This window comes from Saimiri boliviensis, chromosome 3 (genome assembly GCF_048565385.1).
Source record: "Saimiri boliviensis isolate mSaiBol1 chromosome 3, mSaiBol1.pri, whole genome shotgun sequence".
In the NCBI taxonomy this organism is placed as follows: domain Eukaryota; kingdom Metazoa; phylum Chordata; class Mammalia; order Primates; family Cebidae; genus Saimiri; species Saimiri boliviensis.
The window spans coordinates 168,726,116-168,738,411 of NC_133451.1; the positions used below are offsets into that span (position 1 = coordinate 168,726,116).

Below are 12,296 nucleotides of genomic sequence, written 5' to 3' on the forward strand. Positions count from 1 at the left end.
CTAGCTAGCCTGAAATATCGTCTTGATAAAAGGTAAATTACTTGACATATACAGCACGATTCCCTAATCATTTCATAAAACCCATTCACCATTTAACATACATATTTAATGTGTGCTTACTATGTGCCAGGTACTGTTTTAGATGGTGCTATGATCTGAATGTCTCCCAAAAATTATGTGTTGAAACTTAATCCTTACTGTGTTGGTATTTAGAGGTGAGGCCTTTTGGGAAATTACTGAGTCATGAGGGTGCTGCCCTCATTAATGGATTCGTGCCTTATCAAGAGGCTAGAAAGAACTAGCTTAAGCCTTTTTTTGCCCTTCTCACATCCATCATGTGAGAACACAGTGTTCACTTCTTCTGCCATGTGAAGACACAGCGAGAAGACCCTCGCCAGACACCAAATGCTGGCACTTTGATCTTGGACTTCCCAAACTCCAGAATTGTGAGGAAATACATTTCTGTCCTTTATAAATTATCCAGTCTCAGGTATTTTGTTACCGCAGCACAAACTAAGACATGCACTAAGATCATAATGTTGAATAAAACAGATGAAGTTGCAGCTAGCTCTCTCTGGGTGCTACCCTGTAGATAGGGAGACTCACTTTTAGGAAAGGAATAGATAAATTCATAATATTATAATGTAATAAAAAAAGAGCTATGAAGAAAAATAAAGGAGAGTAAGTAGATGAGAGTTTGTTCTTTGTATCCATATCACTGTGGAATTTTAGTCCAGAAGATTACTATTTAAATAAATTTTCAGGTAGTGCTCTGTGAGGTGACATTTTAGCAAAACTCTGACAGATGTGAAGGAATGATATACTGAAAATCTGAGGAAAGCATTTCAGGCCTAAGGAAATAAGGGCAAAGGCCTCAACATGAGAAGGAGTCCATTATGTAAGAAACAGTAGAAGGCCAGTGTGGATAGAGCTGGGCGAGTTTGAGGAAAGTCATGCAAGATGTGGCTGGAGACAGACAGGGGCCAGGACTGTAAGGTCTTCCAGGCCATGATAACAAGTTTGGATTTTATTTTATGTGTAACAGTTACAAACTTTTTAGTTGGAAGGGGAAGTGACCTGGTTTTCATTTTTAAATTATCTCTTTCTGGCTGTTCTGTGGAGAACAGCGTAAAGGAGGGCCAGAGTGAAAGCACCAAGTCCAATCTGAAAGATTTTGCAGTAATCAAAATAAGAAATGATGGCAGTTTGGACTAGGGTGACTGTATTTTGAAAACAGACCTAATAGCCAGGCGCCGTAGCTCACGCCTGTTATCCCAGCACTTTGAGAGGCTGAGGCAGGTGGATCACCTAAGGTCTGAAGTTTGAGACTGGCCTGGCCAACATGGTGAAACATCCATTTCTACTAAAAATACAAAAATTAGCAAGGATAGGTGGCAGGTGATTTTAGTCCCACCTACTCAGGAGGCTGAGACAGTAGAATCACTTGAACCCAGGAGGCAGAGATTGCAGCGAGCTGAGATCGCACTACTGCACTCCAGCCTGGGTGACAGAGACTCTGTCTCAAAAAAAAAAAAAAAAAAAAAAAAAAAAAAAAAAAAAAAGAGAGAGAAAATAGACCTAATAGGATTTTGCTGATGGTATGGAGTATAAGGTGAAAATGGAATTAAGAGTTAATCCTAGATTGTTTATGGCAACAGAGAATATAAATATGCAATTTACTGAGATGAGGCAGATTGGAAAAGGAGCTGTTTAGAACTAGAAATTGAGTTTCATTTAACATGGTAATTTTTGTATGTTTGTCACCCATCCTGTGGGCAATGTCCAGTGAAAGAGCGAAGCCCAGGGAAAAGTTCAGGCTGAGTATATCACTGGCATTATCAGCACGTAGGTAATATTTAGAACTTTGGAACTGCATACAATCACAGCCCCGAAGGAATGTAAATAAAGAGAAGTTGGTGCCTATCATATGGAGTTTGGAAACGGAGGAACCAGCAATGAAGGCTGAGAAGAAGAAAGATCTGGAAAGTTTGATGATCAAAAAGCCAAGGAACACAATTATTTCTTGGAAGAGGGAATGATCAGCCATTTCATATACTGCCATTTCATATACTGCTGTGAAGCTGAGTAAATTGATCACTGAATTCACCATCGGATGTGATAACATGGGGATTCGCTCTTTAAGTGGAACAGTGGGATGCAGTCCCAATTAAAATGAATTCAAGAGAGAATGTGACATTAGGAAATAATGTCATTATTTAGGACATTAGGAAATAATGACATTAGGAAATAGAGACAACAAAATAGACAATCTTTGAGGACTTTTTACTGTCAAGAAAAAGTGCAGAAATTTGAGGTGATTGTAAAAGAGCATGGGAAAAGAGATTTTTTTTATTAAACATGGGAGGCATTTTAATATGTGCGTATGCTGATAGGATTAACTAAACAGAGAGAAAAACAAATGATGCAGGCAAGAGAAGGAATAATTGCAGGATAAGTCCTAGAGTGGATGAGAGGAATTGGAAATCAGTATGCAATTAGCCGGGCTGACTTTAGGAACAAGACAGGCAACTCATCAGCTCTTTGAAGAGAAAAGGCAGACTATGTGAGTTCAAATGCACCCAACTGGCAAATCTGATAATGAGAAGATAAGGTAGGTCTCTTCCAATTTGCTTCCACTTTTGTTTGAGAAATAAAAAGTGATCCCATCAGTTGACAGTGATGAGTAGGGCAAGGTATAGGATGTTTGTTGAGAAAGGAGAAGGTGTGAATTGTCTTCTAGGAGACTGACAGACTGAATTGGCTAGAGAATGTTGTTGGATTTTTTGGCAGTGCTGAGGTTTGTGGTAATCACTTTAAGGGGAGACAGAAAAACTATGTGTTTTTATCTAGCCACATTCAGCTGCTTAAATATGGATGCAAAGTAGATGGATTCTGGACTTAACCAGAATTGGAGCTTTAGCAGTTGGGTACAGCAGTTGAAGAGAGATGAGAGGAAGATAAAAGGTGTATAAAATGGAATCATAGTGATGAACTACAGAATCTGGCTACGTAGAAATTGTGGGCAAAGGGATTGATGGACTTTAAAAAATGACGTGGCCTTGGTATGTGGAACTGAAGCATTATTGAAATAAAGAACAAACTTTTTTTTTTTTCTTTTTGGAGACAGAGTCTCACTCTGTTTTTTTTTTTCTTTTTTTCTCTTTTTGAGACAGTGCAGTGGCACGATCTCAGCTCACTGCAGACTCTGCCTTCTGGTATTCAGTGTGTGGTTGCAGATAGCAGCACTGGCTTCATCTGGGAACTGGTTAGAACTACAGAATCTCAGAGCACACCCTAAATTTACTGAATTGAAGCCTGTACTTTGACAAAAGCTCAAGGTGATTCCCATACTGATAGGGTTTGAAAAGTGCTTAAAACAGTGTGCCTGATACATAATACCCACTCAATAAATTGGCTTTTATCATTACTATGCCTTATAAAGTTTAATAATCATAAGGTACCTGAATGATTATCTAAGTACTTCAAGTTCTTTTTCCAAATTAATCTCTCTTACTTCCAGAATAATGTTTTTAGGCCCTGGACATGAATAACTCATAAGGTACGTGATTTTCTCATTAAATTCTTACAACAATCTTATGAGTTGTTCTATCAATATCCCCCTTTAACAAGCATAGGTAAGTTACATGACTTGCCCAATGACATTCTCCTATTAAGTTCTGGAACCAGGATTTGAACTCAGACAGCCAGACTCATGGGTGTCCTGCTTTCCTCATCACTGCCCTACACCACAGCCCCATGAAATAATTCTTTAGGAGTACTGAGCTTTCTCAGATCACTTTCTAAGTAGAGCAATATGTTTCGGAATCTCAACCCACTTTAGCAGTTGGGCAATCTCAGCTCACTGCAACCTTCACCTCCTGGGTTTAAACAATTCCGCTTCAACCTCCAGAATAGCTGGGATTACAGGTGCCTGCCATGACACCTAGCTAATTGTTTTTTTTTTTTTTTTAGTAGAGATGGGGTTTTGCCATGTTGGCCAGGCTGGTCTTAAGCTCCCAACCTTGGATGATCTGCCCACCTTGTCCTCCCATTGATGAGTTGCCTGTCTTGTTCCTAAAGTCAGCCCCCCTAATTGCATACAGATTTCCAATTTCTCTCATCCACTCTAGAGAGATTACAGGCATGAGCTACTCTGGAGGCTAAGGCGGAATTGTTTCAACCCAGGAGGTGGAGGTTGCAGTTAGCCAAGATGGCACCACTGCACTCCAGCCTGTGTGACAAGAGTGAGACTATGTCTAAAAAAGTTGCATCTAATGATGTTACACCAGGTTGCTGTCACATTCATGATACACTAGATGATCCAGGGCCCCACGTTTTGTTAGCTGGTTTAGTAACTTGAAAAGTATGACTCAAATTGGATTCAGTACAAAAGAAAACTTCTTATCTCGGATGTTCCAGATGTTTAACATAATAGTTTATCATTTTTAAAAACTTGCCATTGTATGTCAATAGTTTGTTCAGAGCTGGGCACAGTGGCTCATGGCTATAATCCCAGCACTTTGGGAGGCCAAGGTGGGCAGATCACCCAAGGTTAGAAGTTCAAAACCAGCCTGGCCAACATGGCAAAACCCTGTCTCTACTACAAATACAAACAATTAGCTAGGTGTGGTGGCAGGTGCCTATAATCCCAGCTACTCTGGAGACTAAAGCAGAATTATTTGAACCCAGGAAGTGGAGGTTGCAGTGAGCTGAAATCGCGCCAATGCACTCCAGCCTGTGAGACAAGAGTAAGACTGTCGACAGAAAGAAAGAAAGAAAGAAAAAGAAAGAAAGAAAGAAAAGAAAGAAAGAAAAGAAAAGAAAACAAAAAGTATGTTCAAAGGTTGATTAACCCATATATTCATGCAATAAATTACTAATTTCTTAACATGTCTAGATACAATGCTGCGTGCTAGGGAATCAAACACAAAAACATTGTAGATCTTAACCTCAATGAACTCAAAGATGGTGAAACATGAGGAAAAAACCAACATGGAATAAGCTAGTTACTCTAAGAGAAGAATGTCCTGACTGCAGAAAAGTCTAGGGTAAGAAGCACCTTAGCCCTTAGCCTACCTGGTGGGTCCGGGCACACTTCTTCATTTTTGAGCTTGAGATTGGAACCAGCTACCTAATTTTCAGAACCCAGTGCAAAATTAAAACACAATATCCCTTGTTCAGAAGTTACTAGGAATTTCAAGAAAGAAACAGCAGAGCATCATATCAAACATGACCCTTTGACCCTTTGAAATAAATAAATGTGGGGCCCCATGCAATTGCACAGGTCACACACCCATTACTTGGATTTTTTTTTTTTTTTTTTTTGAGACAGAGTCTCACTCTGTCGCCCAGGCTGGTGTGCAATGGGATATTCTCAACTCACAGCAACCTCTATCTCCTGGGTTCAAATGAGTCTCCTGCCTCAGCCTCCCGATTAGCTGGGATTACAGGCATCTACTACCACACCTGGCTAATTTTTGTATTTTTAGTAGAAACAGAGTTTCACCATGTTGGCCAGGGTGGTTGTAAACTCCTAGCCACAAGTGATCTGCCTGCCTTGGCCTCCCAAAGTGTTGGGATTACAGGTGTGAGCCACTGTACCCGGCTCATTATTTGGATTTTAAGAATAAATAGTTATCCATTAGATGCAAGAGACTGCTTGAACATTTCTAGATTTAAGCAAAAATTGATCAATTAATCTTATATTTATTAATTCCAGAAATGAATTTATTCAGTTTTTTGTTTTCTGAATTACATCAAAGAAGATACATCCCTCTGCACTAAAATACTGTATTTGGGGTAATATTTAGTGGATTGCTTTCCTCTTTTTATCCAGTACTGTTGGTCTTTTTTTTAAAAAACTGATTTGTGAGTCATTTTCTTCTCTTATAAATGAAAACATTTTGTTTCATCACCCACCTCCCATCCCCTACCACAGATCCAGTGACGAGCCACTGTTTGGAAAACAGTTTTCTTTTCCTTGGCACCATTAAGGCTACATCCTGTTTGTTTGAATTTGATTGCCCTCAACACACAAATTAAAGAGAGTCCATTAATAGAGATGTTAAGCTTTCAAAATGAGAGACTACTCGTAAGATTTTTAAGATTCCTGAAAATAGCTTCAAGTTTAAGTCAAAGTTAGTGAAGCAAATATTTCCAAGGAAAGATCTGAAATAGTCTACTGAAAAATAACTGTGCATCTACCTCCCCAGTTCCCATAACATAGAAATTCTTCAAACATAGGTCTGACTTAAAATGATTTCTCTATTTCATCCTCTATGTGGCGAAGGATAAGCCTTTTTCATTCAAATTCATGGTTAATAGATACCTTCTTGTTTATTTTGATGGGTCAGTGATGAATTACATTTGTGAAAATTAATAGTGCTGGACATATAATACATTATATGTATAATAATTACTAATTATTCTATAAGGTAAAGAAGTAGGTAAAATGATTATATAAAAATTAAAATAAATTATTCTAAATAGCTAATGAATGTACTATATTTAAAGGTATTTAATCATATAATTATAGAATTTATTTTGCAGATGAGGAAATTAAGATGAGAGGTTGAGTGACATACCCAAGGTCATACAACTTTTTGAAGCAGAACTGCCTTTGCAAAATTGTAACTGAGAAAATTATAACAGTGGAAGAGATCTGACCTGACTCCATCTTGCTTCTAACCTCTGAGCTGTTCCTTGTCCATTCCTGGGAATAGGCCCAACTAACTTTGGTAGAAACTTATAGCTTAACTTTCAAACAATGATGATAACAGCCCTTTCCCAAAACAAACCCCCTTCCCGCCTGGGGACTAGATTGCTTTTGCGTTAACTAACAAGTTAACCACAAGATTAGAAGTTATGGTTTAGGAGTCATGCAACTGGAGGCTGCAAGATTCTGACCCTCCCCAAATTGTTCCTTGGAAATAACATCACCACGGTAAAACCTTAGAACAGTGCTTGAGATATTTTGTAGACCCTGTACTCGATGGATCAGCTGGCACCACTCAGATCGAAAAACTGGCTCATCTGGTCTTGTAGCTCCCACCCAGGAACTGACTTAACGCAAGAGGACAGCTTCGACTCACTATGATTTCATCTCCCACCTGACCAATCAGCACCCTGACTCACTAGCCCGCTACCCACCAAATTTTCCTTAAAAAGCCTGATCCTCAGGGAGACTGGTTTCAGTAAAAATGAAACTCTGGTCTCCCATCATGCAGCCAGCTCTGCGTGAATTAAACTCTATCCAATTCTCCTGCTTTGATAAATCGGCTCTGCCTAGGCAGGGGCAAGGAGAACCCGTTGGGTGGTTACAAGCTTCTTTGCTCCTGGTTTACTTTTTCTCATGAGTTTAATATAATATTATTTGAATGTAACATAAAATTTGCACTCAGAAGAACTACAAAAATTCAAAGTTGAATTAAACTCTGGAACATTTTGAAATTGTGATTAGACTTAGAAGCCAATTTTCATCCAATCATTATCATTGCAGAATGCTATTTGACTACATCTTACCTCTCTAGGCTTTATCAGCAATATCTAATAATTACATATCATAATGTGAAACTACCGAACAGTATTATTCTACTCTTTGCAAGGACTTTGGAAATAACTGGAAATTGCTTGCTTCTTTCTCTTTTTCTCTTTCTTCTGCGTGTGTGTGTGTGTGTGTGTGTGTGTGTGTGTGTGTGTTTGGAAAAAATGCGAAAAATAAACATATCAAAATAAAGACTTTGTGTAATATTATGTTAAATTATTTAAGAATCAGGAAATAAAATAAAACATTTTATTTTAAGAAATATATATGTATAATATGTGTATGACAAAATAAATTTTTGGCTAAATTGTTTTCTTATAATTTTGAGTAGTTCGGTAAAATAAAGTCATGTTAATCTACAATAGGGAAAATAATAAACTGAAAATAATAACCTAAAAATTATTTTATACCTGAAAATTATTTTAGCCTCATTTTAAATGACTAGATTTTGTTCTGGACTAATTCAAAGAATGGCTTTTGTCACATTTTGTTTATAAAGACTCAGATACCTATTGAGATTATTTTGCCTATGTGATTTTTTTTGAAATAAAAATTTTATTGATGTCTAAGTTACATAAAGTGCACAAATCATAAGGTAAAAGTTAATTAATATTATTTATTTTCTACTTATTTATTGCAGTATATAAAAATATTATTTTTATGTTGACCTTTCATTCTGTGCTCCTGCTAAATTCACTTATTAATCCTAATGATTTACTGGTAGCTTCTTTTAAATTTTCCAGGGACATAATCATGTCATTCATGAATAATGGCATCTTTATTTTTCTTTTCCTATATTAACCCCTTTTATTTTTATTGTCTTATTGTTTGGCAGGGGTAAACAAACAGCATCTTTCTCTGAAAATGTTTAAGTATGTTTTCTTTTAACTTTTACCTTTAAATACTATTTTCACTGGATATACAATTATAGGTTAGCTGTTATGTATTTCATTATTTTAAAAGTATTAATCCATTCTCTCCCATCATCTCAGTTGGGAAATCAGTTGTCTTACTTTTACTCATTTTAAGATAATGTAGCTGTTATTCCTTAGCTTTAAGATTTTCTTAATTGTCTTTATTTTACAGTCAAGTTCCTTTTGTGTGGTTTACCTTGCATTTACCCTTCTTGGGTGGTATAGTACTTCTTGAACCTGAAGCTTGATGTCTTTTGTCAATTTTGAGAAATCCAAGGCCATTAATTCTTTCAATATTTCATCTCTCTCTTATTCCCTTCTGAGGCTACAATCACACACATACATTGGCATTTTTATTACTGCTCCAAACGTGTCTTCTGCTGTTTTTCTGTATCTTAAATTCTATATTCTCCATGCTGCAGCTTGAACACTTTCTGCCTCAATTTAGCAATTCTCTCTTCAGCTATGTCTAATCTGTTATTAATTCAATTTATGGAATGTTAAAAACATTTCTATTATTTAATATAACACAGGTACAGAAAACTTAATAAAGTATACATAATGTCTATGAAGTGACTAACCTTGGAATGACTACACATATCAAGAGCTACTTCATAGCCCTAGCCATGGTCCCTGCCCAATCACAGTACCCTCTGGCCCCTAGTAGCAGTCAATATTTTTATTTTTATGGTAATATAAACTTATAAAATATATTTTTAACATGAGAACATTATACTAAGTGCAATAAGCCAGCCACAGAAAGACAAATACTGTAGGATTCTCTTTATACAAGGCTTTTAAAGTGGTAAAAATCATAGAGACAGAAAGTAGAATGGTGGTCATCAGGAGTTGATGGTGGCAGAGGGAGGAATGGGGAGTTATTGTTTAACAGGTACAGAGTTTCAGTTTTACCAGATGAAGAGTTATGGAGAGGGGTGATAGTGATGGCTGTACAACACTATGAAGTATTATACTGAATACCACTGAACTGTAGGCTTAAACTGATTAAGATACGGTAGTTAATTTTTTTTGCTATATCACTACCACCATCACCACAACAACAAAATAAATAAAAACAAACCTATAGAATGATTGAAGTCTCTAAGAGGTGTCATCTTTTTTCTAGAGGGGATTCATTATTGTCAGAACAGGCAGTTTGATTTAGGGGAGATAGCCTTTATCCAATCTAAGATTTTGTTGTTTGAGAGCAATATTTAGTTTTATGAAGGCTAACCCATTACTTATTCACCATTATTCCAGTAGTATATCCCTTTAGGATTCCCAGGTGAAAGTATGGAATATTTACCAAGACCCTTCCTTGTTAGAAGACCCTATACTCCTATTTTTGGTCTTCTCAGATTTGAAGCTGCCAAAAGGTTTACTTAGCTTTTTAGCCTTTTAGAGTTGCTGATGAATCAACAAGTGCCTCAAGGAGAAAGTGGTACCACATGCTGGGTTAACAGCTCTAAATTTCCCTCATCTCCAGAATCTTGGCCCTCAAGTACTCACTTCCTTGGCAGCTTTTAAATCACTTTTAAAACTCATTTTTAAAAACTGGTTTTTCTGGTTATTTTTATGAAGTTGTTCTGATATGAAGTAGACTGCCTTAGCTGGATGTGAAAATCTTACCTATGTGACTTCCTTTGGTATTATTCATTTAGTGAGCATTTGCGCCAAAACTTTAATTACAGGCATACTTTGAAGATATTGTAGGTTTGGTTTCAGACCACTGTAATAGAGTGAATATCACAATAGAGCAAGTCACATGAAATTTTTTATTTACCAGTGTATCTAAAAGTTATGTTTACACTGTATTGTAGTCTACCAAGTAATAGCATTGCTTTCTTAAGAATAATATGTCTGAAAAACAAAGTACATACCTTAACTTCAAATACTTTATTACTAACAAATGCTAATGGCCATCTGAGCCTTCAGTAAGTTGACATTTTTTTGTTGGTGGAGGGTTTGCCTCAATGTTGATAGCTGCCGACTAACCAGGGTGATGATTGCTGAATGATGGAATGACTGTGGCAATTTATTAACATAAGACAACAATGATCTTTGCTGCATCAGTTGATTCTTCCTTTAATGAAAAATGTCTTTGTAGCATGTGATGCTGCTTGATATCATTTTACCCACTGTAGAACTTATTTCAAAACTGGAGGCAATCCTCTCCAATCCTGCTACTGCCTTATCAACTAAGTTTAGGGAATATTCTAAATATTTTGTTGTCATGTCAGCAATATTCACAGCACCTTCAGCAGAGGTAGATACCATCTCAAGAAACCACTTTCTTGGCTCATTCATAAGAAGAAACTCCTGATCTGATCAGGGTTTTTTGGGGTTTTTTTGTTTGTTTGTTTTTTGTTTTTTTAATGAGATTGCAGCAACTCATGCACATCTTCACACCTTACTTCTAATTTTAGTTGTCTTGCTGTTTCTACCACATCTGTATTTACTTCCTCCATTGAAGTCTTGAACTCCTTAAGGTCAACCAATGAAGACTGAAGTATTATCATTAACAGGAGTTTGGAAGAAGTTCATTCCAATCTTCATTGGAATGAACTTCTTCCAAACTCCTGTTAATGATAATACTTTTCCCTCCTTCCATGAATCACAAATAATCTTCATGGCATCTAGAATGGTGAATTCTTTTCAGAAGGTTTTCAATTTACTTTGCCCGGATCCATCAGATAAATCCCTTTCTATGGCAGCTATAGTCTTATGAAATGTGTTTGTTAACTAATAAGGCTTGACAGTCAAAATTACTCCTTGATCCATGGGCTACAGAATGGATGTTGTGTCAATAGACATGAAAAACAACATTAATCTCCTTGTACGTTGCCATCAGAGCTCTCGCGTGCCCAGGTTCATTGTCAATAAACAGCAGTAATTTGAAAAGAATATTTTTTCTAAGCAATAGGCCTCAACAGTGGGCTTAAAATATTCAGTAAGCCATGCTGTAAACAGATGTGCTGCTATTCAGGCTTTGCTTTTCCATTTATAAAGATCAGACAGAGAAAATTTCACACGATTCTTAAGGGCCTTAAAATTTTCAGAATGGTAAATGAGCATTGGCTTCAACTTAACTCAAATTCACCAGCTGCATTAGTTTCTAGCAAGAGAAACTGTTCTCTGAAGCTTCGAAGCCAGGCATTGACTTCTCTCTAGCTATGGAAGTTGTAGATGGTATCTTCTTGCAATAGAAGGTTATTTCATCTACATTGAAAATCTGTTATTTAGTGTGGCCCCTTTTATCCATGATCTTAGCTAGATCTTCTGCAAAACTTGCTGCAGTTTCTACACTTGCACTTGCTGTTTCACCTTGCACTATAAAAGTTAAGAAGATAGCTTCTTTCCTCAGCCTTCATGAACTAACTTCTACTAGCTTCCAACTTTTCTTCTGCAACTCCCTTGCTTCTCTCAGCCTTCATAAAGTTGAAGAAAGTTAGGGCCTTGCTCTGGATTAGGTTTTGGCTTAATTAAGGAAATGTTGTTCCTGGTTTGATCTTCCATCCAGACTACTCAAATTTTTTTTATATCAGCAATAAGACTGTTTCACTGTCTTATCATTCATATGTTCATTGGAGTAGCACTTATAGTTTTCTTCATGAATTTTTCCTTTGCCTTCATACCTTGGCTAACTGTTTGGCACAAGAGGCCTACCTTCCAGCTTATCTCTGCTTTTGACATGTCTTCCTCACTAGGTTTAATCATTTCTAGCTTTTGATTTAAAATGGGAGAGTTGCAACTCTTCTTTTCACTTGAACAGTATTAATTGGTTATTAATTGGCTTAATTTCAATGCTGTTGTATCTCAGGGAATAGGGAGGCCCAGGA

At 36.9% G+C, this 12,296-nt stretch overlaps 1 protein-coding gene across 2 annotated transcripts in view; it reads right to left on the bottom strand.

The window, feature by feature from the left end:
- MYOZ2 (myozenin 2) overlaps nt 1-12,296 on the bottom strand; it is a 48,817-nt gene that overhangs the window by 6,215 nt on the left and 30,306 nt on the right. The gene's annotated exons all lie outside the window — the stretch shown is intronic.